The following is a 27,767-nucleotide window of genomic DNA, read 5'->3' on the forward strand; positions in this document are numbered from 1 at the left end:
TAAATTAAAATAAGTAAAACAAATTAAACAAAGATAGACACATAAGACACCTACATCAGGAGTAGTATAGAACATGAAGGAGGGTGACAAACATCAGATTTTGGATGATGGCCACCTGTAGGATGGCTTAGAGAAGGGGTGCACAGGAGACTTCAAGTATAGTTGTAATATTTTATTATTTAAAAAAAAAATAGTAAATAGGTCAAAATGTTAAGGTTTGATAAAGTTAGGTGGTGGGCACCCAAGTGTTCGTTATGTTATTTTCTCCTACTTTGTCCCCCTTTACAGGATTTTGTAGTCCATTTTTAAAAATTCTAAATTGGCTCCTACTTCCAACACAAAGGAAGATGAAGCATAACTCTTTGCCATTAAAGTGCTAATATATGACCGGCCACCTCCTTCCAACAGCCCAGGACAAGTGCCCCTAGCACCTGCCACAGTGCATGGCTCCAGAAGGGCTTGCAGTAAATGAAGATGGAAAAAAAAATGAATGGATGAAAGGGCCTATCCTTAGAAATGGAGGCCCGGTCATATGTTCACTATGCCTTTTTTTGTCATTAAATCACACTCCGAGAGTCATTTTCCTCCCATCCATCTCACTCAGTCTGAGTTGCCATCTAGTATAATAATTCGGGGGGATTACCTTTAGGGACCATTGCTTGCAATTCGGTCCTGGCTGTGCTCTGAATTCATTAGTGTTTTTGCAGCATTGTGCATTACTCAGAAGAATGATCCTCTCTCAGATTAGGGCATTGCTGTCTCTATCATATTCTAGTAATAATAATAACCAAAAGCAAACGTGAGGAAGTAAAATCTCCAGGGAGGCCTTTCTCTTCAATTAAGGAGTTCTAATGCATCATAGTTCCACCATGCATGTGACTCAGTTGTCCTTTATAAATGCAGGGGGTGTTTCCTTTTGTGGCTCTGCTGCTGTTTCTCCTTCGTGTCTCTCTCCCGGTGCTGCTGCTTCTCTCTGTACATGCAGACAAACATATGTGAAATAGATGACATGGGGATTTATACCTGTTTATTGACCTAGCCAGCGTGCACTTCTAAGATTCTTTTGGTGTCATCCTAGGAAATATAATATGGTAGCTTAATTGGTTGGTAATGGTGCTAATAAAGGTAGAGTCTTAAGTTCTATCCCCTAAAAGCCAGAATGATTTTCTTTGTTCAGCAAGATGCAGAGGGCATCTCAAATCTTGGCAAATGTATCCTCATTTATATATGGCAGATTGGACAAGGCAGGGTGGCAAGAATCATGTCAAATGTGCCACTACCATCAGAATTCAAAATTGACCCCACCCTGGTGAGTCTGTGGATTCCTTTTATGAGGAAAGGAGAGTATCTTAGTGGTTAGAAAGGGTTAGTAATGTCCCAACTCACCTACAAACGTGAAACTGAGGAAGTGGTCTGGGCTGAGATTCCCACCTTTTACTGCTGAAGAGTAGAAAATAGATTTGGTTATTCTTACTTGTGATGTTTCTGAATCTGAGTATTCAAAGAGAAATAAAAGGTGGCAAACTCAAGCAAAGAGAAATTTGGGCTGAATCCTTGGGGAAAGAAATCACAGTGAAATCCATTAGACTGTGTAATAGTTTCCCAAGGGGAATGACATAAACCTCATAGTTTTGCAGTCGTTTAAATGTAGACCAATCCATGCATTTCTGAGAGACCCCAGGGAACAATCTTGCACTGAGGAGAGAATAGGGAAGGTGATAGGCCAGATGACCTAATAGTTCTTTTTCAACTTAATTTCTAGGATTGTGGGATTCTAATTAAAATGAACTATATTGCCTATTATGAACCCATTACATTAGTATTCGGTAAGGTCTCCAGGCAAGCCAAGGGAATTTCAGCTTTTTCTTATTTCTGGAGAGCTAGAGTCCACGAGCCACCTTAACCACGTTGTTGGTGCCCATGCACTGACTTTTCTACCAATAATGGTCAACTTAAAGTCTTTAGAAGAAGTTAAAGCACATACTATGAATTAACATTTTATTCAAAGCAATCCAGTGGTATGAAAAGGATGCCTTGATATGTGTCACGACAATAAATATCGTGAGCCGGCTCTGTGATGGAAGCAATTGCCACCAAGCAACATCTGGGATGAAAATCTGCTTTCTCACATCCAGCCCTGACTCTTCCTTTCAGTTTCCACCAAAGCTTGAAAAGGAATGTTGATCACTGGAGAAATCATAGTATTTCTGGGTCAGAGGTCCTGCCATCATGGAACTACCCAGTTTTCCACTGACATTAGCTTCATTTCCTTGACTGTCCTCCAGAAATGGACTCCAGTGAGGAAACTCAGGCAAGGCCATTAACAGGCTGTCCAGGGCTGGTCTGAGAACACCAGCCAAGGGACAGAGTAGCCTCCAAAGTAGCAATAGTAGGGCAAATGGAAGAGAGTGGTGGTTCAGTTGCCCCATGTGGTGTTTTAGGTAAATATAGCTGGTGCATAAAAGAAAGAGTGGTAAAAAAAAAAAAAGGAGGCGTGCCTGGGTGGCTCAGTCAGTTAAGCAACCAACTCTTGACTTCGGCTTAGGTCATGATCTCACAGTTTGTGAGTTCAAGCCCCACATGGGGCTCTGTGCTGACAGCATAGAGTCTGCTGGGGATTCTGTCTCCTTCTCTCTCTGCGCCTCCCCTTCTTGCTCTCTATTTCTCTCTCTCAAAACAAATAAAAATAAACTTAAAAAAATTTTTTAAGTAATAAAATATTTCCTATGATTTAAAAAAGGGGTGGTAACATATAGCTAGTAAACTATTTTATCAGACTTTCTTGAGGATCCCCAAAAGTTTCCTGATGGTCCATAGAACTCTACCAACAGGAAGTAGACATTGGCATGCATCAGAGAATATTAAGGTCTACCTGTTTTAAATTATAAGCTGGTCTCTAATTAGCCTGCAGGGAGGTTTGTTTGTTTGTTTGTTTTAATGTTTTATTTCTTTTTGAGAGACAGAGAGAGAGAGAGACAGGGCACGAGTCGGGGAGGGACAGAGAGAGAGGGAGACACAGAATCCAAAGCAGGCTTCAGGCTCTGAGCTGTCAGCACAGAGCCCGACGTAGGGCTCAAACTCACAAACTGTGAGATCATGACCTGAGCTGAAGCCGGATGCTTAGCCGACTGAGCCACCCAGGTGCCCTGCCCGTAAGGAGTTTCTATGGAAATTGAAGATATCACTCTTCAATAGTACAGGAGTAAAGCATCAGGTAGGGAGAAGAACTGGAAGGTCCCTATTCCTTCAAGAGTCAGTTGGTGTCACCTCACTATGACATTGTCCCTTACTCCTTTGGGCAGATTCCAGGAGCTCTCACTTCCACTGTAATATTTCTGGTATGTAGCTAACAGTGTGTATACATCCATATCCTACAGAGAGGGGAGAGACTGCATCATTTTATCTATTTCCGGCAGGGGATAGCTCGGTCCGGACATAGAAGGCTTAATAATTAATAAAAACATGTTAGGTTGTTATAATGATATCTTAGAACCTTGATTTCTTGATCTATAAAGTAGATTAGTAATATTAACTCAGATGGCTGTTGTGAGGACTAAAATGCCAAAACAAAGTCCTTAGGACAGTGCCCAGCACTTAAATAACATGCAGTTCTTTCTCCCACACTTTTGGTATGGGAGGGTTTTTATTTCTGGTTCTGATAAACTACCCAGGCCCAAAGTGTTTCTTAAAGCAGCAAATAAGGTTGCGGTTTAATTATGTGTCCAGGTTAGGTCAGTGTTTTGTACCCTAAAAGCGAGATAGAGGTTGTACCAGCTCCAGCACAAATTTTGGGGCATTCAGCCTTTTTCTTATCACCCGCTTGGCCAGATGTACACCATGAATAAGGGAGATTTCTGAGATGGTCATACTTGATTCAATTTCAGACACCCATGAAATAAACTTGGAGAATGAGTGAGTAACTCATCAGTGATGATAACAGTGGAGATCGGAAGGGGGCCCTGTTTTTGTTTGTGCATCATCAGAATTTCACCCTTGCTGTCCCAGAATACCTTCAGGCGTTCCCTGAGAACTCCCCTAGAGGTATCTTCACTCTTTTTTCTTGCTTTATTTCTACAAAACAAGAAGCATCTAGAGGGTGACTTCTGAAGGAGGTTTGTGCGGTCAAAACACCCTGGAGCGCAGTGGTGGGTCTGCGGAGCCATCCTGGGACTGGTCGGCAGGAAAGAGCACACGGAATGGTCTACTTCCAACCAAAGCCGGGATTCCACTTTCCCACCAGCTCTGAATTCACCTCTCGCAGGTGCACTGGCGTCACCTCGCGGCCTGCAGGTCGGTCCTCTCAGATGACCTCTGATTGCTGCACTGGGCACTGGACCTACAAGAAGCAAAGGAGGCCAAGAAGAGGAAGAGGCGGGTGCTGCCAGCACCCAGTTGCCGCCGAAGGCACTTGCTCTGTTGTGAGCCCAGTACTGGGCGATGCATCGGTCCCTTCCGCCCCAAGAGCCATGCCTGCCCGGGTCAGTCATCTCTGGGTTCCCGATTCTTCCACATCTCATTTCCCACCCACGTGAAGTCTGTGTTGTCCTGGAGTCAGGGAGCAAGGGCCTTCCCTATTTCTTGCTTGTAATCCCAGTTGAACTCCTGACTTCTGATGCTGATTCTCCTCAGTAGGTTTGCCCCCTTGGAGGCCAGAAAGTCTCCTCCTCCTGCTCTTGGCCCCACTGCTGGCCATCTCTGGGTGCACGTTGTCATGCACAGTGTGCAACGGGAGCGGTTTCTTTGCTCCTTCTTGATTCTCATGCTTTCTCTTCCTTCTTTTTAAAACATTTAGCTGCACTCAGAGTTTTCCGAGCAGCACTGAGACACCCCATGTCCCCTTGCTCCCAAAGACAGTCTCATGGATCTGTCATAATGCATCCCTCACAGCGTCTAGCACCGGCCAGACACTTAGTGAAGTTGACCCGCGTGTCTGAAATGGGACGTTGCTGAAATGGTAACGGAGCACTGTGTGGGGTTTATACGCTGGAAGGCTTTATGTCAGAGCAGGGTTTCTCAAACTCGGCGCTAATGACATTAGGGGCCAGGTAATTCTTTTGTTGTGCGGCTCTCTCTCCTGTGCATTGCAGGATTTTTAGCAGCATCTCTGGGGTCTACCTCCCCCAAGTTAGTTGTCCTCCCAGATAACCAAAACTATCTTCTCCAGGCACCGCCAAATGTCCCCTGGGGGCAAAATGCTCACTGCCCAGAACCCTGCATGAGGCTTCTACCCCCACTTTCCTCTGATGGACTTCTAAATGCTAGAAGGTGCAGGTCTGCTCTCTGGGGCCATCCAGCGATTTGAAGGACACCCTAATTTATTTGAGAGATTGACGCTCGGCTGCTGAATATGCCAGAGGGGAGTGAAGTGGTCTCATAAAGAGGCTTTCTCATAAAGACTTCTGATGAATCCTCCTGTTTCCTGCCGGCTCAGTCTGTCGAGCCTGGGTCCTAACTTCTGAGCATCCCCTTTCAGTCGTGTCCTCCCCCCTCGCTCCCCTCCCTCACCACCCGCCTTCAGTGCTCTGGGCAGCTGCTTCCTCCATAATTCCTCAGTATACCTTCTATATCCACGTTCTCTCTTCCTTTGATTTGTTAAAAGACTCTTGTGTGAAGGTACCTCTCCCATTTTCTACATCGTTGTGGGTTTATACTTACAATTTTGATGTCATTACAATCGATGGTTGTAATCAGTTCTCTCTCCCTGGTCTCAGGAGAGAAAGAGAAATTAACCATGTGGAGATGACTGGTCATCTTTGACCAAAAGTCATTCCTCCCACTGCATTTGAATGCCCCTCATCCATTTTCCACTGGACGCACCCTGGACTTTCCTCTCTCCACAGCACATGGCACCCTGTGCTAGGATTGGATGTCTTTGTCAGTCCTCCTGACTGGACTGTAAGCTCCTTGCATTCAGGTAGCATGGTTTTTCATCCTTAACATCTCCAGTGCTGAGAAGAAGGGCTCACGGTACTTAGCACATGCTCAGTAGCAGATTATTGAGTGCAAGAGTAACTTCAGCCTAGGAAAAAATTCTTTAATTTAAATTTAGCAGCAGTCTTCCTTGAAATTAAAAAAAGAAAGAAAGAAAGAAAGAGAAAGAAAGAAAGAAAAAGAAAGAAAGAGGAAAGAAAGAAAACAAGAGACAAATGGTTTTGAACTTCTTGGGTGTGCTTTTCCTCAAGGGGCATATCTCTGCTTTAGTTTGTCAAAACCAGCATTCATGGGGGCTCCTGGGTGGCTCAGTCGGTTGAGCGTCTGATTCTTGGTTTCAGCTCAGGTCAGGATCTCGCTGTTCACGGGATCGAGCCCTGCATCAGGCTCTGTGCTGACAGCATGGAGCCTGCTTGGGATTCTCTCTTTGCTTCTCTCTCTCTGTCTCAAAATAAATAAATAAACAGTAAAAAAACAAAACAAAAACAACCCTGCATTCAACCTCAGGTTTACTAGAATATGGGACTGGGAAGCTCCTGGTCTGTTAATGATCCACTCACTGTAATCCACAGTGAGATGAAGCCCATTCCTCTGACATCCTGGTTGGCATGCTATGAGGATGTTACCACGACACGACGTGCAGACAGACAGACCCTGACATACAGACAGCTTTTTCCTCACAGGATATTGATGGTATCCCCTTAGACAGCCATGTAAATACAAACAAAGCAGGATGAGCTAAGAAGATAAGGTGCAGATATCACCTTCTTTGTATTACAGTTCCATAACATGATCTGGGAGCCAGCCTAACATTATGGAAATCACTCGGAAGAATCAGACCATCTTTTCTTCCTAGGGCACTTTTATGTATGCAAAACCATACGTAAAAGTCAGCTTCGATTACTACTTATTGAAGTGTATCACCATTCATTTTATTACCTCTTCCCCGGGACTATTGACAGACTTCAGGACGGTTATTTTACAGTTGGGGAAGCAGAGGCATAAGGAGGTTTGGTAACTTGCTTAAGGTCACGGTTTAAATTGGGTGTCAGGCTGAGACCAGGAGGCACAGATTGTGAATATCCGGTTCCCTTGCTGAGAAGCGCTGCCGCTCTGGGGTCCGCTGGGCGGGGTTCGCCTCACCTTTGTTCGCCCGCCCGGCAGACAAAGTGAGCCACCTCGTAGCTCTTCCAGACACCCGGCAAGAAGCAAGCTTCTGAAGAGGGAGCCAGCTCCCTTTTCTGACACATGTCACATCTCTCACCAAAGGGAGAGCCCCACTGCTGCCCGGATTGTCCGTGGGGGCATGTCACAGTCTAGGTGGCATATGAAAGACAAAAAGCTCCCTGTCATCTGCCTTTCACTCTGCAGAGACACAGCCCTGAAAGTGTGAGACGCCACAGCGCATAGTAATCAGGAGGAGCGTATGTGAGCATTTTTAAGCCACGGGCTGTGCATGAAAACAGCGGCCAAAAGGAAGTTCGGTCAAGGTTTAAGAGGTGGGTTCTAGGCTCAGACGCTGTGACTGAATCAGCAAGACCGTCTTGCCTGCCTCCATGCAGCCCTCCCGGCCCACCTGCTCCTCGGTGAAGCTCTTTGCCATTTCCTCGGCCCAAGCCCCTCTGTTCTGCAGCCCTTGAGATGAGGCGGGGTGGGGGAGGGGAAGGAGGTGCCCCCACCACCTGGAGAACAGGGAGGGATGTGCAGAGCGGCCTGGAATCAACAGTCTGAAAACTAGAAAACAAGGCAAGAGTTGGAAATAAAGTATCTTCTGGCCCAGTAGTTTTCAACCTTTCACAAATGCCATATCCTCTTGGGCAGCCCCATGTCTAGAAAGTACATTTTTTTTTTTTATTGACCTGCAGTGCTGTCTCCTGAATATCGCTCTTTTTTTTTTTAATTAAACTTTTTTTGTTAACGTTTATTCATTTTCGAGACAGAGTGTGAGTTGAGGAGGGACAGCGAGAGAGGGAGACACAGAATCCGAAGCAGGCTCCAGGCTCCCAGCTGTCAGCACAGAGCCCGATGCGGGGCTCGAACTCACTGACTGCGAGATCATGACCTGAGCCAAAGTCAGAGGCTCAACGTACTGAGCCACCCAGATGCTCCTGAATATCACTCTTTTAAAAAGGTTCTTCTTCCTTCTTAAAAGAGATGAGAGGGGTTTCTTTCTGTCAAGGGAACTTCCACCTTCTTGGTCAAGATTCCTGGTGGATCCTCCTCCTTTACGTCATCAAGTGGAATAGAATAAGTCCTTTTCTGCCCTCGGGCCATTGTCTGGGTGCTGGTGACAGCTCACTGGCCTGTAATTCTTGCATTTCCTCCTCCCCAGGCTCCCGTTCCCAGCCCCCGAAGCCAGGGCCCCGCAAGGCACTCATACACTCTCCAGTCTGCTTCCAATGTGGCCAAGTTGTTCTCTCTCACTATTGACAGCTTTTGGCCTGAAAAAGCTAAATCCAGTACAAGATTTACATAACAGTTCAAGACAACAGAGGATTTGTCACAGGGCGGCACATGATTAATTGCCAAATAAACCACACGGACAGCCTCGTGGCTACAGGGGTCGAGCCTCCTCGGGTCCTTTCTGGAAGTAAGCAGGGCACGCATCGTGAACAAGCATAAATGAACAAGCTGGCTGAGAGGAAAGATGTCAGAGCAGACGGAGGAAATTAAGTGATGTGCCTCTAAATGGCCCGTGACCAACTGGACCATGCAGGAAATACTGAGCCACAAAAGGATCTTACCATTTTAATAAGTCAAAAACCAGTTGAATGTTGATCATTTCATATGGTTCAGCTTAAACATCATGGTGTTTGATAAACGTTTTTATACTCACATGAGGAGTTAATGTGGCTCTTTCTGTCAAGTAGAAGATAAATCTGGACCATGGTTTTTATCTCTCGTTTGGTTACCGGTACTGACAGCTAATATTTGCCACATCCTTTCTACGTCCCTTACGTACCACATGAATTGTCTCATTTCAAACTTACAACCCGTGAGTTAGGTAATTTTTATCCTTATTTTATATAGGAAATCCAGTTTGAAAAGGTTACATAACTTGCCCAAAGTTACGCAGCAAGGGGTTGGTCAGACTCTACCAGGGCTCATGCGGTTCCGGAGTCCACACTTGTAATGAAATAGCACTTCACAAGTGTGCGTCCGCTCACGTGTTGCTCAAACCCCAGCTGCCCAGTCAGCTTTCCTATTTATAGTTGATGTTTAAGAAATACTTATTTTGGGGGCGCCTGGGTGGCGCAGTCGGTTAAGCGTCCGACTTCAGCCAGGTCACGATCTCGCGGTCCGTGAGTTCGAGCCCTGCGTCAGGCTCTGGGCTGATGGCTCAGAGCCTGGAGCCTGTTTCCAATTCTGTGTCTCCCTCTCTCTCTGCCCCTCCCCCGTTCATGCTCTGTCTCTCTCTGTCCCAAAAATAAATAAACATTGAAAAAAAAATTTTTTTTAAATAAAAAAAAAAAAGAAATACTTATTTTGGGGTGCCTGGGTGGCTCAGTCAGTTAAGCATCCAATCCTTGATTTCAGCTCATCTCAAGATCTCATGGTTTTGTGAGTCGGGCTCTGTGCTGACAGTGTGGAGCCTACTTGGGATTCTCTCTCTCTCTCTCTCTCTCTTTCTCTCTGTCTCCCCCTCTCTCTCTCTCTGCCCCTCTCCCACTTCACTTTGTCTTTCTCAAAATAAATAAACTAAAAAAAATTTTTTAGGACACTTATTCTCTTTTTTAATGTTTATTTTTGAGAGAGAGAGAGAGCAAGTGAGGGAGGGGCAGAGAGAGAGAGAGAGAGAGGGACACAGAATCTGAAGCAGGCTCTGGGCTCCATGCTGACAGCAGAAAGCCTGATTTGGGGCTCGAACCCATGAACCGTGAGATCATGACCTGAGCTAAAGTCGGATGCTCAACTGACTGAGCCACCCAAGCGCCCCAGAAAATACTTACTGAGGGGCACCTGGGTGGCTCAGTAGGTTAGGTGTCTAACTCTTGATTTCGGCTGAGGTCATGATCTCACAGTTCATGGGTTCGAGCCCCGCATAGGGCTTTGCGCTAACAGTACAGCACAGGGCCTGCTTGAGAGTCTCTCTCTCCTCTCTCTCTGTCCCTCCCCGCGTACATGCTCTCTCTCAGAATGAACAAATAAATAAACTTAAAAAAAAAAAAAAAAGGATACTTACTGAATCAAACTAAATACACATGTTTGAAAGTTCAATCATTGTTCTTCTTCCAAAACACATGATTCTCACACATGGACATTTGTCTCTCATGCAACCCATTCACCACTTTTCCCTTTCCCTTTCTCAGTTACGGGGTGTCTCTGACCCTCCTTTTCTCTTCCCATAAACAAACATTTAGTGAGTAAATACCGTGTGAAAGGTACTGTCCTGGGTATTCTTTCTCACGCCTTTAATTTCCGCCATTAAAAAATTATTATATACACACATATGTGTTTATCAACACCCGCTGTGTGCTAGCCCCTAGACTCTGAAGTCGTGGAGACGGATGAACGATGTCTCCTGCTTTCCATGAATGCAGAGTCAAGCAGAAGAAGTAAACCACAAGCCATAGAAAGTCCATGTCCAACAGTGTGGATTGGAGCTAAATAATAAAAGAATGCATGGGATAGACAAGATAGAGTATATGGAGAGGTAATGACCTCAAGGGTGTTGTGGGGACTTCCCAGAAAGAGCTAAGCCCCACCGTTCTGTAACTCTAGGGCACGTAGAACCAGGCATGTAGTAGATATCCAATGCATTTTTATAAACAGAATCACACGGACTAAACATAAATTTGGAGAAAGACATGACATGGGACGTGGCTGGAGGGTTTATTCGGCTCAACGGATTTTTCTCTGCTGTGAAGTGAGGAATCCTGAAGAAGGTTAAATGGAAGAGCACGGGATCGGATTTGCTGGATGTGTGGCTGGTACCAGTGACGTAGAGAAAGAGGTGGACGCAGAGAAATGTGCCGAGCGGACACTCCTTGCAGGTCCGGAGCTGGGGCCAAGATTGGGAGGGGGGTAACGCAGTGAGGGGCGGAAATGCATGCCATGCCAGGGACTAGGAAAGAGAGGCTTCTTCCGGGGCCACCATCCTGACCCTCAGGACTTTTCTGACTTCTTTTTTATTCAGAAATCTACGTTTATATCCTACTTTTAAAATTTGAGATGGTTTCCAAACAGAAAGATATGTGTAATAAATTTATTAAAATAAAAACAGATTTGGGTGCCCGGGTGGCTCAGTCAGTGAAGCGTCTGACTTCAGCTGATCACGATCTCACGGTTTGTGAGTTCGAGCCCCGCGTCGGGCTCTGTGCTGACAGCTCAGAGCCTGGAGCCTGATTCGGATTCTGTGTCTCCCCCTCTCTCTGCCCCTCCCATGCTCATGCTCTCTCTGTCTCTCAATAATAAATAAACCCTAAAAAAATTAAAAAAAAAAACAGAATGCATATATATCAGATTTCATATATCATATATCAAATCTATTCTTATGTCAAGCAAAATAAATATACATGATAAATATTTATTCTTATATTAAATACAATAAACATATTGTATATGTATATATATGTATATCAGAGAGAGAAAAAGACACTAAAACTGTGGCCTAAACAATTATTACTACCATTTCTGAGCATGAAGTTTGGCCCTAAGCTTCCAAGCAGCCAAAGCAAAACAGTACATCCCAGAGCTATTTACTCCTCATGGTTTTTTGAGAGAGACACTTTCCTGACTAAATTCTGAGCGGAATTTCTCAAAGCAGACCTGATTCGAGGTGCTGGCATCAACCCCACCTCCATATTTCCTTCCGATCTGTCCTCTCTGTAGCCTCGGAGGACTCCTATCTGGCTCTCCCGTCTGGAGCCGCAGCCTCACCCAAGCGCTGAAGGAGATACAGGCTCTGACTCTGCACTGTCTCTGACCTGTTGCTTGTAGTTATGTTTTAAGATCGTGTCCCCAGTCCCCGTCAGAAATGGGGATGAGCCACAGTGCACGCAGACTCCTCCCGTATTTTCTGGAAAACCGGTACTGAAGACAGTGCCCGCTGTTTGTGCAGCACGTACCGAGGCGAGAGCCCGCTCTCGGTAGGATGGTGTTTTAAGCAAAGGCCGTGCAGCAGGGAACCAAACCGATCCTGTTCTGACCCTACGGGGACTTCATTTCTGCGGGAGGACAGACAACACACGAGTTCCTTATGGTAGGCGGTGGGAGGCCCTGGAAAGAAACAGAGCTGGGTAAAGGCAGTGAGTGCTGGCTCAGAGAAGGCTCGCTCAGGGCTCAGGACGCTGCCTTTACATGGCTCAGCTGTCGCCTGTCGCTGCATTATCTGGCTACATCACCTTTTCCTTAGCAACGGAACACAGAATAAGCACTACAGACCTAAATACCTTTCACCACGTTGACCACTAAGGATGGGAGGAAAGTGTTCTGCTACTATTTGAGGCCGACGCTTCTGCCAAAATGTTCATAACGAAAATAACGGTTCATACCAGTCAGATCATTTCAATGGTAAATCTAATCTGAACTTATGCTACGGAATCCAAGCTCTTTCTGAATTCCCTTCCAGGGTGCCAGAATAGCACCATTTATGCGGCACTTACATGGGCCATGCCCTCAACATGTATTAGCTCATTGAATGAGATTCTTGGTAATCAGGAAAGAGCCAGCAGATGGTCAGGAAGCTGGGCTCTGGAGCCAGACTGCTTGGCTCTACATCTGGACCCAAAGAATTCCTAGCGGGGTTATCTTAGACAAGCTACTCAACCTGTCTGAGATTGTCTCTAAAATGGGGGTAGTGATAGTAAATACCTCACAGGGTTGTTGTAAGGATTAAATTAGTTAATAAATGTATGACTCTTAGAACATATCTGGTATAAAACAATTAATAGCTGTTTTTTATTTATTATTATTATTATTCCAATTTACAGAAAAGGATATTGAGGCTCCAAGAGCTTAAGTAACTTGCCCCCAAGGTCATACAGGTGGCAATTTCAGAATCTATACCTAGTTTTTTCTGACTCCAACCTCATGCTCTTCCTTCCGTGGCCTCCTCTGTCACTGTTAATAGAAATTAATGTTTCCTCTGAAAGATCTAGGTCCAAAAACAATAGTAAGGCAGTCAGGATCACTCACAAGAAATGGGGATCATACATTGTACTGGCGAATGATTAATTAACAATCTTTATCAAGCGCTATTGTGCCCAAAGTCTTCTAATCAATAAACAGTGGTAAGTCAATGCAAGTGAATTTTCTCTTTGCCTGATTATTCACCTAATTCCTTCATGTGTTTGTTTGCATAATATTTGCTGAGCTGTGGGGGATTCACAGAAACAGTGAAATAATCCTGCTCTCGGGCTGGGAGAGGTAAAGAGCAGAAAACATATACAGATGACAAACCAGTTGAGAATCTGCTCGGATGATCAAGATGGTGGGCTTAGTCATCATGGGGCTGGAATGAGAAGAGCATTCTTGGTCCAGGGTGGGACTGGTCACAAACAGTCTAGTGTAGGCCCCGTGCGAAGTGGCCAACATTGCGCATTCTCTGAATGATGATGTCAATTCTCTGAAACAACGATGTCAAACTTAAGACCTAGAGAATAAAGGTATACTGAATAAAGCTCCCTGCAAAAACATTACTAATTCAGTGCATGTTTTGGAGGTAAACTTTTTTTTTAAGATTTTGGTTTTTTTAGGGGTGCCTGGGCAACTCAGTCAGTTAAGCGTCCGACTTCAGCTCAGGTCATGATCTCGTGGTTCATGAGTTCGAGCCCCCCATCAAGCTCTGTGCTGACAGCTTAGAGCCTGGAGCCTGCTTCGGATTCTGTGTCTCCCTTGCTCTCTGCCCCTCCCCCATTCGTGCTCTGTCTCTCAAAAATAAACAAACATTAAAAAAAAATTTTTTTTTAAATAAAAAAAAAAAGAGTTGTTAACCAGATGTGGTTGTTAACTAGATCACTGAAAGTATAAAATGAGAATTCTACAGTTCCATCGAAGTAGCAACTGCAGGAAGCAGCTCCCACCTCCAAGCCTGGGAGAACAGGGAAAGAAATTGGAATTATTAAAACTTTGAGGCTTTGAGGATTCCCTGGAGACTGGGACCCAGCCCTCTGAGCGGGGGCAGCTGGTTCATGCTGGCGTCCCTTTGAGGGAAACAATGAGGCTTGTTCTGCCAGGGTTGGAAAAATTGCAAACGGGATTCAGCTGCTACTTCAGGAAGGCAAGGAAGTGTTGCTGGAGTGTTGCTCACAGGAACAGGAAGCAGACAAGAAGCCAGAAAGTAGCAGACAGGAAGGAGCAAGTCCCTTCTTCCTCCTCCCGTCTTGCAACTTCTTTCTAGTGCTGTCTTTGGCAAAGCCTAACAGGGAACCAACTGGCAACACAAATATGAATACAATACGGGGATGAATATGGCATCGTCATCCCTTATCTTCAGCCTAAAAAGGAAAACAGACCTGGAAACCAGAAAGCACAATGAGTATGTGTGATACCAGAAGACTGTGCAGGTTTAACGGGAGCACTGATTAGGAATAATTCTACTTAAAGGAGTGGACAGGAAGGACTTCCTAGATAATTCTTCGGCTGAGCCTTCAAAGGTGGGCTTTGTTGGCCAGGTAGACATGGTCACTGAAAAGAACATTCCACACGAGAGGAGCCTGAACAAAGGAATGGGATGCATTCAGAGGTCACGAAAACAATCCATCCTGGCTGGACTGTGAGATAAGAAATGGGGGGTGTGATAAGAGATAAGGTTCATGAAGTAGATGGGTCAGATCATGAAGATTTTTCTATCCCAGCCGAATTATTTGAGCCTTCTTCTAGAAGCAGTGAAAGATTTAACCTATGCCAGTACCATTAACAGAATCGTGCTTATCAGAATTGGTTACTCTTGATTCATTAGGGAAAATAGGCTACAGGAGAGCAAAGGAGGCCAGTTAGGAGACTGTAATATTCCAGTTGTGCAATGGTGAGAACCTGATTAATGGCAGTAATAGGGATAGGGTGGTGGACACAGACAGGGAGAATACTAAGAGAGTGAAAATGAAAGAAGCAGGAATTGCAGTGAGGAAAAAACATAGGCATCTGGGTTACTGGATTAGGTCACTGGATAGGTGGTGGTGTCATCCTCCAAGATGGGAGGCTAAAGAGATTGCTACAGGTGAGGGAAGAAATTAAAAAGATAATGTCATGATGTAAGCTCTGTACACATGGCTTTAATATTTCAAGTGATGAGAATATTATTATTTACAAGGTGGTTGAGTTGAAGTCATCTTTAATAGGACTCTACAGTCCAGATGACATCAACTGCTGCCTTCCTAAAAAGGTATTTCTCACTAAAAAGATGGAAATAGTTCAGTAATTCCAGGAAAGATCTCTGAGATCTTTGATACTTACAGAAGATGTGCTCATCATTTCCCATATTAAAATGTTTTCCCTCCTGTCCACGTGATGATGTTGAGACCTGTGTTGGCGATATGGCAGATGACCACAAAGATTGCCATGTTAATGGATTTGTCCTGGTGCTTAGTAACTAATTCCTTAATGTGATTTCTGACCTGAAATCTCCCCTTAAGTAGGTGTCCGGGAAATTATTTTTGTAATATTTTACTTTGTGCCTGAAGTGAATTCAAATCTCGGGTGATGATGTTATTGCTATTTTTAAATTGTTGGAAAGAATACCTGTTGGGTTTTAGTCAGTTACCGTCATGATTATGATTAGAGCCTATATTTTTCTTTTTTCCGTAACTTCTGTGTTGATATAGCAAATATACACATAGATATCATAGAAAGCTAGCACTACAATAGAATTGCTCTTTTTGAGGATCTGTAGAAGACCTCCTTTTATTCATTCAAATTATCTTCCTTTAATGCAGTATTATTGCTTGAAAGGGAGAGATGAGGAAATTCATGGGGTCCGAAGATGTCCCAGAAGCACCAGGGGGGCCATCTCATCTGTCTTTTCCCTCTTCCTTTCTGACTTCCCTTCACATACATTTTCATCCACTCACCCATTTGGGACTACTCTCTCTGCGAAGCCCAGCTCAGAATCACCTCTTTCTCCCCAGCTGCCCAAGCCCACAGCAATCCTCTAAGCTCCCACACCATTAGGACTGTAATTCCTTTAACCCTTAAGTGTCAATATTGGGCATGCTATAGCACCTTTCCATGTGCATAACCTGTCTTCCTAAGTAGAGTATAAATCTTAGGAGGACAGAGACTTTCTCATTTACCTCTTTATGTATTTAGTGCATACATTGCTTTAATGATAACCTTGACCTCTCTGTTATTCCAGGCTAAGCCCTAGAAGTCATCAGATATTTACTTCATAGGTAATTTCTGTCCTTCCCACTATTTATACTCATGCTTCCTTGTAGCTCTTAGAGAATCTTGCCTCAGTACTCAGCTTGAGTAAGATGCTTTCTTTAATCACTCTGTTCATCTCATTTATTTCTCCCCATAGGTGAGACTCTTTTTAATTTGCACCATATTTATTAACTCTCTGTCTCCCAGTGATACAGCACGCACATCTCAAGGCTACACACAGCCTTGATAAATGGGATACATGAGTGCTCTCAGAAGGCAACGAGCTGCCATAAAAGTTAATATGTTTAGTTCATAACGAAAAAATCTTCCCCCACACAACGGTAGCTTTGAAATTGGCATATTCACTTTATGACCTTGTTTATTAACCAAAATGATGCTTTGCTTGATCTCTGAAATTTGTTTAGGGTCATTAGGAAAGGACTCCAGAGTGTCACTCACTGAAAAACGCTAGCCTTGTACACAAACCTTGGAAATAAAGACTAAGAAAAACGCTGTTTTTATTTCCTCTAGGGTGTAATTTCTACTCTCTACTCAGTTAGTATCTGACTGTTTCTAAAGTAGTTTGCATTTGCAGATTTTCCAAGCCTCTCAGAAAGACTGTATTAATTTATCACCCCTGCTTTGGAGAAGGGGGCACAATTACCGATGGTAGAGACTATTTGGGGACATAATGGTTCCTTAAAAAAGTCACCATCAGAACTGAGCTCCCATACTACACTATTGAACATTATTTTCCTTTTTAGGTAGTTCCCTCTGCCCTGGAAAATTAGAAGAGAAGTGTACTATCCTCCCTATCTTGTGAGTTGCTGACTGTCAAGAATGGAAAGAATTTGAAAAAGCAGCTGAGAAAATGTGAGAAAACCTGTTTTCTGATCACTATTTCTATATCCTCAGGTGCTTTATCTCTGTTACAGAATGGTGAATGGGAAAAATAGAATTTTTTGCTAATTCCTCCTTACATTGGCATGGCCACAAACCCCCTACTCAACACCACTTTGCTGTCACAAACATGATATCTTACCTTTGCTTCGAACCTTGGCTTTTAGCTAGATTTTTTCCCCCTCCACTTATATTTTAACTGAACATTGTCTATGTGCCAGAGGATGTGGTAGAAGATTATTTTCCAATAAGGATGTAAAATTGGCACCATTAACTATGTTAGTGATGCCTTCTGGGTACACCGACACCATTATCAATTTGTACCTATTCAATGATGAGGTTGAATTTGTTAAATCCCGGGGTGGTTTGAATTTCAGAGAAGGTTGATCAGTGGCTCGGTGTTGTCCTGGATGACCTGATTTTTCTGTCTTTGAAGGGGAAGCATCATCATAAGGCTGTCTTCCCTCATGGTGTCAACATGGCTGCAGCAGTTCCAAGCTTCAGGTCCACACAGCACACCAACCAGAAGAGAGTACTTTTCTATCCAAGCATTTTTAAAAAGGCTCTGTGGCCACGTCTGAGCTGACTGGGGTTAGGCTGATGGGCTGTGCTGATTGGCCTAAGCACATAAGAACCTCTCCCTGGTATTTTACCTGTCTATAGTACTCATTTCTTTTTTATTATATCCTGTCACCCCAGGCCAGTCTTTATTATAGCATGCCTGGTTACTTGAGAATTTCTCACCTAAACTCAGAGATGTCTCTTCTCCATTCAGTCTATATTCACTTATTTAGGTGTTGTTTGCATTTCTCTTCTATGTTATCCCCTTTTCATCTTTATTCTTCTTCGTTGACATGTCCTGAGATTCTATTTACATTTCACTATTCTTTCCAGTACAGATTAGACCTTCTCTCTCCTGCTGGCAGAATTATTCCTCCATCTCCTTTTTTTCTCAGCAAGTTTACCTCAGCCACCTGCTAATTCCACCTTAGTACTCCCAAAACACACTCATCCACCTCTACTTACCCATCAAGATATAAAAATCTCATGCCAGAACACAGACAAATGGCACCAAGACTAGACATTCCATATTGTAGACTTAAATGTGAACTGTATTTACACTTCAAAAATGGCCATGTTATGTTTCTTCCACTTTATTACCTTTGCACCTAAAATTTGACCAGCACTGGCTCAACATCTCTTTTCAACAAGTATGCAAATCAACAAAAACCCAGATGTTTGAATTTTGAATTCAGGAGCTTGAATGAAACCACAAGTCTCACAGTGAAACCTAGTCAGTATGAATAGAATGCAATGTGGGGTGTGTAAATTATCTTGGTATTCCAGTAGCCCTGAGGAGTTGAGTTGTTTATCTGATTCTCAAGATTGGGACCATCCCTCTCAGAGTGTTTGACTCCTGACAGACATTTTTGGTGACCAGACATTTTTCAAAACTTATCATTATTATTATTACATAGGAAGTGCTCCATCCGTATACTTTTCTGATTTTGGCTCACTTCAGTCAGTGAATTCTTCCCAAGAACACTTTCCCAATCATTCCAAAAGCAGTTCTCTGAAAAATCTATTTTAGAGACATAGTTAGAAATGATAGAAGTCAAGAACCTGTTAGAAAGAACAGATGGTTACATTCTGTGAGAAACAAATGTTTTAAAAACTTCTTCTATTCAAAGCATTAACCAACAGATACTGGCCCAACCCCTAGTTGTTGCTGGGACCTCTGTCATTTGGTTCTTTGCTAACATTGATATGAAAGATTTTGCCTCATTGTAAAAAAAAAAATCTTTATTAGTCCATTAAGATACAATGTTGTCAAACAGGGGCTTGAATGGATGTATGAATGGACAGACAGTTGGATGGACATGCCATAAAGCAAATAACCTAAAATATTACTGGTAGAATCTAGGTGGTGTGTTTATGGGTGCTCACTGTCTGATTCTTTTAATTTTTCTATATGTTTGAAATTTTAAAAAATGTAACGATGGAGAAAAAACAGGATGCTCACCAATGAGATGATTCAGATTAGCACATTAGTATGGACAGACCATAGAAAGATGCCTATAAGCAATGGGGAGAAATCTATATAAACACAGGCATTATGGGGAAAGGTTGGCAGTCACTGGGCAGAATAAGAGGGAGGTTAACATCAGATAGTTCCTGTGAGAGACTATCAGGAGGTAGACAATAGAAACAGCCAGTGGAGGATAAATTCTATGCAATATCATTTCTTATACTACTATTAAATGCCCCTTTTCTGAATGTTTTAACAAAAGGGAAGAGAAAGCCCTGACTCCTGTGTCAGGTGCTTTGCCTAAACTACCTCCTTTACTTTTTTTTTTTAATTTTTTTTTAACGTTTATTTATTTTTGAGACAGAGAGAGACACAGCATGAATGGGGGAGGGGCAGAGAGAGAGGGAGACACAGAATCGGAAGCAGGCTCCAGGCTCTGAGCCCTCAGCCCAGAGCCCAACACGGGGCTCGAACTCGCGGACCGCGAGATCATGACCTGAGCTGAAGTCGGACGTTTAACCAACTGAGCCACCCAGGCGCCCCTCTCCTTTACTTTTTGTAGCATTCATGAAACCACGTTTTATAGTGTTTGTTTCCTTTTTGCCTTTACAGCATCCCTTACCCCATTTTCAGGTAAAATCACACCAGTTTTCCTTGGGAGATGAACTCTCCATCACTGAATGAATACTTGATGACCTACCCTACTGAATTAAAGGTGTGGAAAGTAACATGAGCCAGACCAGGTAGGCACCCTCTCCTGGGAATCTGAGTCTTGAGCAGTCAGCCACGGATGGAAGATGGTTGGAACTGACAACATGGACGCCTTGAAGAATGCTTTCATTAGTTGTTACTATCTCCACAACTCCCTGGAATCCGGTCATTTTGATTGGCTCGTGTTTCTTCTGTTGCTTGCAAAAAAGAGCTCTAACTAGCTGAGGCAAGGCAGTTCCCATTTCAGAAATAAGGAAACCTAAGCTCAGAGGGATTAAGTGTTTTGGCTCAGATCATCATTTGATATTTGTCACCAAGTCTCTGATTTCAAAACCTGTCTTCTATACTTATTCTACCATGCTTTCTCAAATGCTGCAGACTGGATTCAAATCTTGTCTAGCTAGGTAAGTTTGGGAAAGCTGTGTGCCAATTTCTAAATGCCAATTTCCTGATCTCTAAAACAGAGTAACAATAGTCATGCATACCATAAAGTTATAGTAAGGATAAAATAAGTAATTTGTGTGAGAAGTTTGGGCACAGTGCCTGGAACATAATAAGTGATTAGTAAATGTTAGTTGCTCTGATGATGATGGCAATGATGATGATGGTATCAGTGAGAGTTCCAGCAAGAAAAAGGGGATATTTGAAGAGATTAATAAAGGGGCTACTTAGAAAAGTAAAGGCAAGGTTAAGGAAACCCAGAAAGGGTTAGGTGAAGGACCCCAGGAAACTGTAGAAACAACAGCAAGCTGTAGACCCAGGCTGCCCAGCATGGGCTGGGATCTCTGGCTATGTTTCGAAAATAGTGGCTGTGGCAAATGTAGTCAACTGTAGCCCTGCAAGGAGGGAGGCAGGAAAGTAAATCCCCTGCCCTTTCTCTCCCAGCTCATCCTCTAATCTTCCGCCAGTGCCTTAAATTGGCCAAACCTAGCCAGAAGCCAGAGGACAAGGAAGCCTGGTTGATGCTGTCTATAAAGATCAGCTTCTCAGGACACAAGGCAGGGTGGAGAAAAATGGAAACACGCTTTCACCTTAAGCCACACTTTGCCTCAGCATCCTTTCATCTGAGTAAAAAAAAAAAAAAACAACAACTTACATCCTCAATACAGAGGACCCACAGCTACCATTCATTGTGGGAGATATGAATTCAGCCAAAATCTCACCTAAACGTCAGATGTCAGCCATTACCAGTGCCTTTTATATAAGGTTTCAGAGAAATAGAGGGGGAAAAATGACCAATATAAAACAGTGGCACAGTGCTGTTTCTGAGGCTAATGTGAGGACTAAGTGGAGAGGCATGGCTTCTTTCATCTATCACCAATTCTCTGTTCTCCAACCCCTAAACTGGATCGGGGTGCTTATATGCAAGAAAGTTCTAAGACAATTTGGGGGTTCAGGGTTCTTTGTCTTTTCTGCATCTGCCCGAATACTCCCAGCCCATGTCTCAAAGGTAGGCACTATTTTTTTTAATTTTTATTTATTTTTGAAGGAGAGAGAGAATGTGTGAGCAGAGGAGGGGCAAAGAGAGAGGGAGACACAGAATTTGAATCGGGCTCCAGGCTCTGAGCCGTCAGCATAGAGCCCGACGCAGGGCTTGAACTCATGAATGGTGAGATCAGGACCTGAGCCAAAGTCGGACGCTTAACCAACAGAGCCACCCAGGTGCCCCCAGGCATTGTTTAAAGTTTATACCCTGACTGTATCTCCAAAGCTTTAAATCAGTACTTTTATCTGTGTACATTATTTAGGACTGACAGAAAAAGCCAACTCACCCCACTGTCTTGAAAATTACCATTGTCATCATAGCACCTAAGGACCACAGCTAAATGATTTTTTAATACCTTGCCCTTCACCTGCATAGCATCCCAATCCCTGTTACTAGGAATAATTTTAATAATATACTATGGATTATACATATTCCATTTTCTTACATCAAGAAAGTTCTATGTTCTGGGGTACCTGGGTGGCTCAGTAGGTTAAGTCTCAGACTCTTGGTTTCTACTCAGGTCATGAATTCATGGTTTGTGGGTTCGAGCCCCACATCTGGTTCTGCAGCTGACAGCATGAAACCTGCTTAGGATTCTCTCTCTCTCTCTCTCTCTCTCTCTCTTCTCTCCGCCCCCCCCCCTGCACTGTCTCTGTCTCTCTCAAAATAAATAAATAAACTTAAAAAAAAAAAGAAGAAAGTTCTATGTTCTCATCGAATGTGTTAGTAACCTGTATCAGTTTCCTATTGCTACTATAATAAATTACCATGAACTTATTGACCTAAAACAACACATATTTATTATCTTACAACTCTGTAGGTCAAAACTCTGAGACGGGTCTCACTGGGCTAAAATCAAGGTATCAGCAGGACTGTATCCTTGCTGAAGACTCTAGGGAAGCATCTCTTTCCATGACTTTTCCATTTCTAGGAACTGGCTGCATTTCATGGCTCATGACGCCCTTCCATGTCCAAAGTCAGAAACAGCTGGTCAGTCTTTCTTACCTCACACCAGTCTGGCACTGATTCCTCTTCTGCCTTCCTCTTCCACTTTCAGGATCCTTGTGATTGCATTGGGCCCACCCAGGATAATCTTCCTATCTTGAGGTCAACTGATAGGCAACCTTAATTCTATCTGCCACCTTAACTGTCCTTTACCACCTAACATGTTCACAGATCCCAGGGATTAAGATGTGGACATTTTGGGGAGGACGTCCTTCTGCCTTCCACATGATACAATCCCAATGTACAATTTGGGAGATCTATTTCTTGAGGCCATTCATAGTGGGATCACTGCCATCAGTCTGGGTCCTGTCAGAAAAGAAATAGCACATTTAAAAGTGATGATTGGAGGCACCGGGGTGGCTCAGTCGGTTAAACATGTTCAGGTCATGATCTCACCGTTCGTGGGTTCGAGCCACACGTCAGGTTCTGTGCTGACAGCTAGGAGCCTGGAGCTTGCTTCCGATTCTGTCTCTCCCTCTCTCTCTGCCACTCTCCCACTCATGCTCTGTCTCTCTCTCTCCCTCTTTCTCTCTCTCTCTCAAAAGTAAATAAACATTAAAAATTAAAAACAAAACCAAAAGCCATGATTGGAAAATAGTTAATGAAGAGGCAAAGATGTGGGCAGGGTTAAATGAAATCAACAAGGGATAATAAAGCTCCCTAAGTACAATAATAGCAGAAAGGGGCAAGGATTGGAGGAAGCAGTTACCAAAGCCAGGTAAGGGCTTTGGCCTTAGGTGGAGAAACACGGCCAGTGCCAAGTCATGGCCCAGGAGGGAAGGAGCCAGGGGAATAAATACCCTAATCTCTCTTTGCTTCCACCCTTTGATCTCCTCCCAGAACTGTCCATGGACTAAACCTGCCCAATCCGGAAGGCAAGGGAGCAAGGCTATGTGGCCAATAAAAATCAGTAACTCAGGACACAGAGCAGGTGGAGAAAGGTAAAGGACTGGTCTGTTGGGGCAGACTCTACACACATACTATTTAGTTAAATAATTCTTACTGGAGGAGAAGTGGAATCTACCACCCAGCAGGACATTCGTATTTTAAAGTAGCCAGTTTAGCCCAAATTAATCCCAAATCCCAAGTGGAATTTATGGGGAAATTTTTTTGAGCTGCAAGGCCTAAAGGAAGTCCTATGTGTGAAATTGCACTATAGGACGTATATTTTATACAACTAATAAAAATAAAGAGGTACCATATATACACAGAACTATATGGAGCAGGGAGGATTTCATTGGGTCACAGTGATGAAGCACTGATCCAAAGGGTTTAGCCATGAAGGAATCATAACTTTCCTATCATTTCATCATTTCATCAGAGGTGGTCGTCATCACATCCTGGACAAAATGTTAGTCTGGCAGGGTATGTGGTTTATATATCGCTTTTCATCTTGCCAGTGGTTACCCAGATGCCATTTTTGCAATACCTCCAATGAAGGTGTAGGTCCAAAAGTAGAGAAAGCAAAGAAACCATTATATGTGTGTCAGTCACTCACATGCCATGTTCATGAAAAAAATTACAAACTAAACAAATAAAAACCACCAGCTTGGCTGAATACTGGCTCAGGGGAAAGAGTTTTCCTCACAGTGGAGAAATTTCTAGTGAAGGAGAGAGACACAGTTGTAGAGGAAAGTACATTTTAGCAAATGGGAAAATCTTCCAAGGAAAACTCAATGCAGAAGAAATTCTTTTTCCTTCCTCAGAACACAGAGGGCTATAAATTCCTGCCTCCAAAATGTCTGGAAGGAAAGGACCTCACAGAGAGCAGTTGCTCTCTTTTTCACAGTGAAGTTCAGGAAGAATGGCACAGCCAAGGCCCTGCATTACATTGTCTATGGAATAATTTCATTGGTAAAGAAATAGCATTTAGACGTACAGCAACTGAAGTCTGGATAATTGAGGTCAAGGTAATCTTCTTCACTTGGTTTTTTTTTAAAAAAGGTTGAGAACAATACAGGCTTCTTATTCTGAAACATTTAAGCAGTACAGAAGAATATAAAGCGAAAAGCAAAAGTTTTCCCTTTCTTTCTCCCTCTCTTGACTTTCCTCCTTCTTTCCCTTTCTCCCCTCCACCTCGAGATCTCGAGATCTCGAGATGTGTGTGTGTGTGTGTGTGTGTGTGTGTGTGTGTGTGTGTATCCATCTGTCTTTCTCCAGCCACTTATACACACCTTTTGGGGGACAGCTAGCAGTCTGTCAAACACACTTTAACAAAGAAGGAATTTACAGAAGGCTATTGGGTAGCTCACAGGATTATCAGGAGGACTTGAAAACCAGGAACAGAAAAGCAGGCAAACACCTAAGGGTTCCCAGACAGCTGTGGGCACAACCAAGTCCAGAAAGGGCCCATGTACTGTCAGCGCCACCCTGGCGCGTGTTGCAAATACGTCTGAAGGGGCCATCACTGGACACTGAACTGCTCTTGTTGCATTTTCCAGTCCTCTACTGTTGTACAAATGGTCACTATTATTTCTCCATCTTCACATCACAACCTTCCTGTCTGCAGTCTTGGGTAAGAGAGTTGGATTGACGAGACTCAATCCGATTGGCTGAAGCACAGCTTCCAGAGGGTAAGGATAGAGAATGTTTGGTTAACTAGGGTGCGTGGCAGGATGGTACCACCTGCCAAGAGTCACACAGTAGAAATCTCAAATTGGAAGAAAGTTTGGATGCTGAGCAGCCCAAGACAGACAAACCCCTATTATACAGACTCTGGCCTTTTAGTGGGCAAGTTGTCTGTCAAGAGATTCAGCTCAAATCTTCCCAGGCAGCAACCCCAAAAGAAAGAGAACATCTCTCTTACAATATCCATGTGTTAAACTCAGGAAATATTCTGACACTGTTTGGGTGCTCATTCCTGCACCAGCCACTGGAGTCCTTGGAGTGGAATATTTTGATCGGCTCAGCTTGGACAAGCATGCCCACATCTGTGACCGAGAGTGGTTAGGTAGGCACCACAATTGAAAACCACTCATAACCCAGGAAGCGAGTAGAAGATGGTTGTTCCAAGGAAGATACACTGAAGATAGAAACATAATGTACATTTTAGGAGGTCTCGTGATCATTTGGTCCATAATTTGACTCTCGTTTCTTTATGTTAAAGATTGTATTTATTTATTAGAGAGAGAGAGAGCAAGAATGGGGAAGAGGGGCAGAGGGAGGGGGCAAGATAATTGTAAGCAGGGGGGCACCTGGGTGGCTCAGCTGGTTGAGCGTCCAACTTTGGCTCAGGGCATGATCTCACAGCTCATGAGTTCGAGCCCCGCGTTGGGCTCTGTGCTGACAGCTCACAGCCTGGAGCCTGCTTCGGATTCTGTGTCTCCCTCTCTCTCTGCCCCTAACCCACTCATATTCTGTCTCTGTCTCTCTCAAAAATAAATACACATTAAAAAAAATTTTAATCTAATCTTAAGCAGGATCCACACCCAGTACAGAGCCTGATGAGGGGCTTGATCTTAGTATAGTGAGATCATGACCTGAGCCGAAAGCAAGAGTCCAACATTTAACCGATTTCACCACCCAGGCACCCCTCTCATTTCTTTTTTTGAATTTAGTTATTATATCTTCCTTTCTCAGTCACCTGAATATCACCATAAAATCTCAGATGTTGTTATTAATGGATCTCAGATTTCATCAGGTAGCTCCTTAAAACTATAGATAAGACTTGAGCCATGACAGAATAGCCGGTGTGGAATTAGCCCTCCTTCCACAAACAACTAAAACTGTACAAAATGTATAAGGCAACTGTTGTCAAGCTTTGAGCAACAGGCAGCACAAGTCTGTAGTCCTTGAGACCAGGAAAAATTCACAAGGTGATCCCTATGATTGCCATCTCTCTCTGCCTGGAGACAACTTCAGAGTTTGGAGATGCTGAACTAGTTAGGATCTTTAAGACAAAGCAAGACACTAGGTAGGGAGGAGTTACACAGAAGTGAGACTCAAAAATCTTGACCTTGGCTAAGGACTAGGCTGTGCATGTTCTAAGTTTACCAGAGAGTGGCTTCTATGTGAGTGGGACAAAGGGATCTGAGAGATGAAGCTGGGAAATGTTGGTGTGCCAGCCCAGCCAGAGAGTAGAGACCTCATTAACACCCTGGGTATCCAGCCGAGACACCAGAAACACCATGCGTTAGTACTAAGGATCATGATCTAGCAAGGCCTACAATAGACTCAGTAACAAGACCTAAAAACAAGACTTCTGATTGGTAGAGCCATCAGAGTTTGGAAGCTGACTCTACCCAGTTTACAGAGTCTTAGAAAACACCAGCACCTTCCACATATCTACTATAAGAAAGCATAAAACATGTTTATGTAGATTTAAGGTGCTCAGCAAGCAATTGAATTGCCTCCTGGAACAAAAATCAGAGGAAGATTGTAGAAAATAAAAATTGACTACAAGATGGTCCAAAGATTTGATTTGCAAACAAAGATTTAGTGCAGCAACCATAAATATTTTTAAAGATTTAAAATACAATGTGGTCTCAGTGAGCTATCAGATAGGGAATCTCAACAGAGGAGTGAAAACTATTTTTTAAAAAACATAAGAATTCTAGAGCTACAATGTACAACAACTTAAATGAAAAGTTCACTGGAAAGGATTCATACCTGAATGGAGATGACAGGAGAAATAATTAGTGAACTTGAAGACAAATTAATAGAAATTATCACTTAAGAACATTAAATAAAAATATTTCTAAAAATGGGATCTCAGGGATGTGTAAGATAATAGAAAACAGTCTGACATCTATGTAATTGAAATGCCAGAAAGAAAAGAAAGTGAAGAAGGTACATAAAAAATTTCTGTAAAAGTAATGGTTCACATTTTCTTAGATTTGATGATTAACTGACTTACAAATCCCAGAAGCATAGTCTGTTCCAAGCAGGATTCTGATTACTAAGCAGGTAAGAAAACCACACGTAGACACACAGTCAAACTACTGGGCTTGATGTGTGAAAAGATGAATCTAATGTATAGTGTCAGACAACAGACCAGTGCTCCCCTGGGTCTGGGAGTGGAGGGAAGAGGTTGACTAGAAGGAACCATCAGAGAACTTTTGGAATGATGTTCTATGCGTTGACCATGAAGGTGGCTGGCTGATGGCTGTAAGCGTTTGTGAAAACTCATCATGCTGTATTCTTAAAGTATGTACATCTTATTGTATGCAAATTATTTCTAAATAAAGTTGACTTAAAAAACTAGAGGTAATACTTAGTCAGGATAACACTTCAAACATCCGGATTTATTTTCTGTCTTATTTTCGTGCCATTAGTCTATTTTTATTCAGAGAAATCTGATTTTTGTTCCTTCCTGCAAAAGAATAAACTGGCCCACAAGTGAAAATTTTAAACACAAATGACATGTTGTTTGCCTTTTTCCCCACTTAATAACAGACTTCT

General features: G+C 43.3%; 1 long non-coding RNA gene across 2 annotated transcripts in view; it reads left to right on the forward strand.

The window, feature by feature from the left end:
• LOC121011836 (uncharacterized) overlaps nt 1-27,767 on the forward strand; it is a 73,495-nt gene that overhangs the window by 39,271 nt on the left and 6,457 nt on the right. Inside the window, exons 5-6 of one of the 2 annotated variants that reach the window (XR_005781790.1) lie at nt 17,001-17,109; nt 19,778-19,908. This is a non-coding gene — a long non-coding RNA (uncharacterized LOC121011836). The remainder of the gene's footprint in view (nt 1-17,000; nt 17,110-19,777; nt 19,909-27,767) is intronic. The other variant, XR_005781791.1, reaches the window with a different exon arrangement.

Source organism: Herpailurus yagouaroundi, unplaced genomic scaffold, assembly GCF_014898765.1.
Source record: "Herpailurus yagouaroundi ecotype Mexico unplaced genomic scaffold, PumYag 195, whole genome shotgun sequence".
NCBI lineage: Eukaryota > Metazoa > Chordata > Mammalia > Carnivora > Felidae > Herpailurus > Herpailurus yagouaroundi.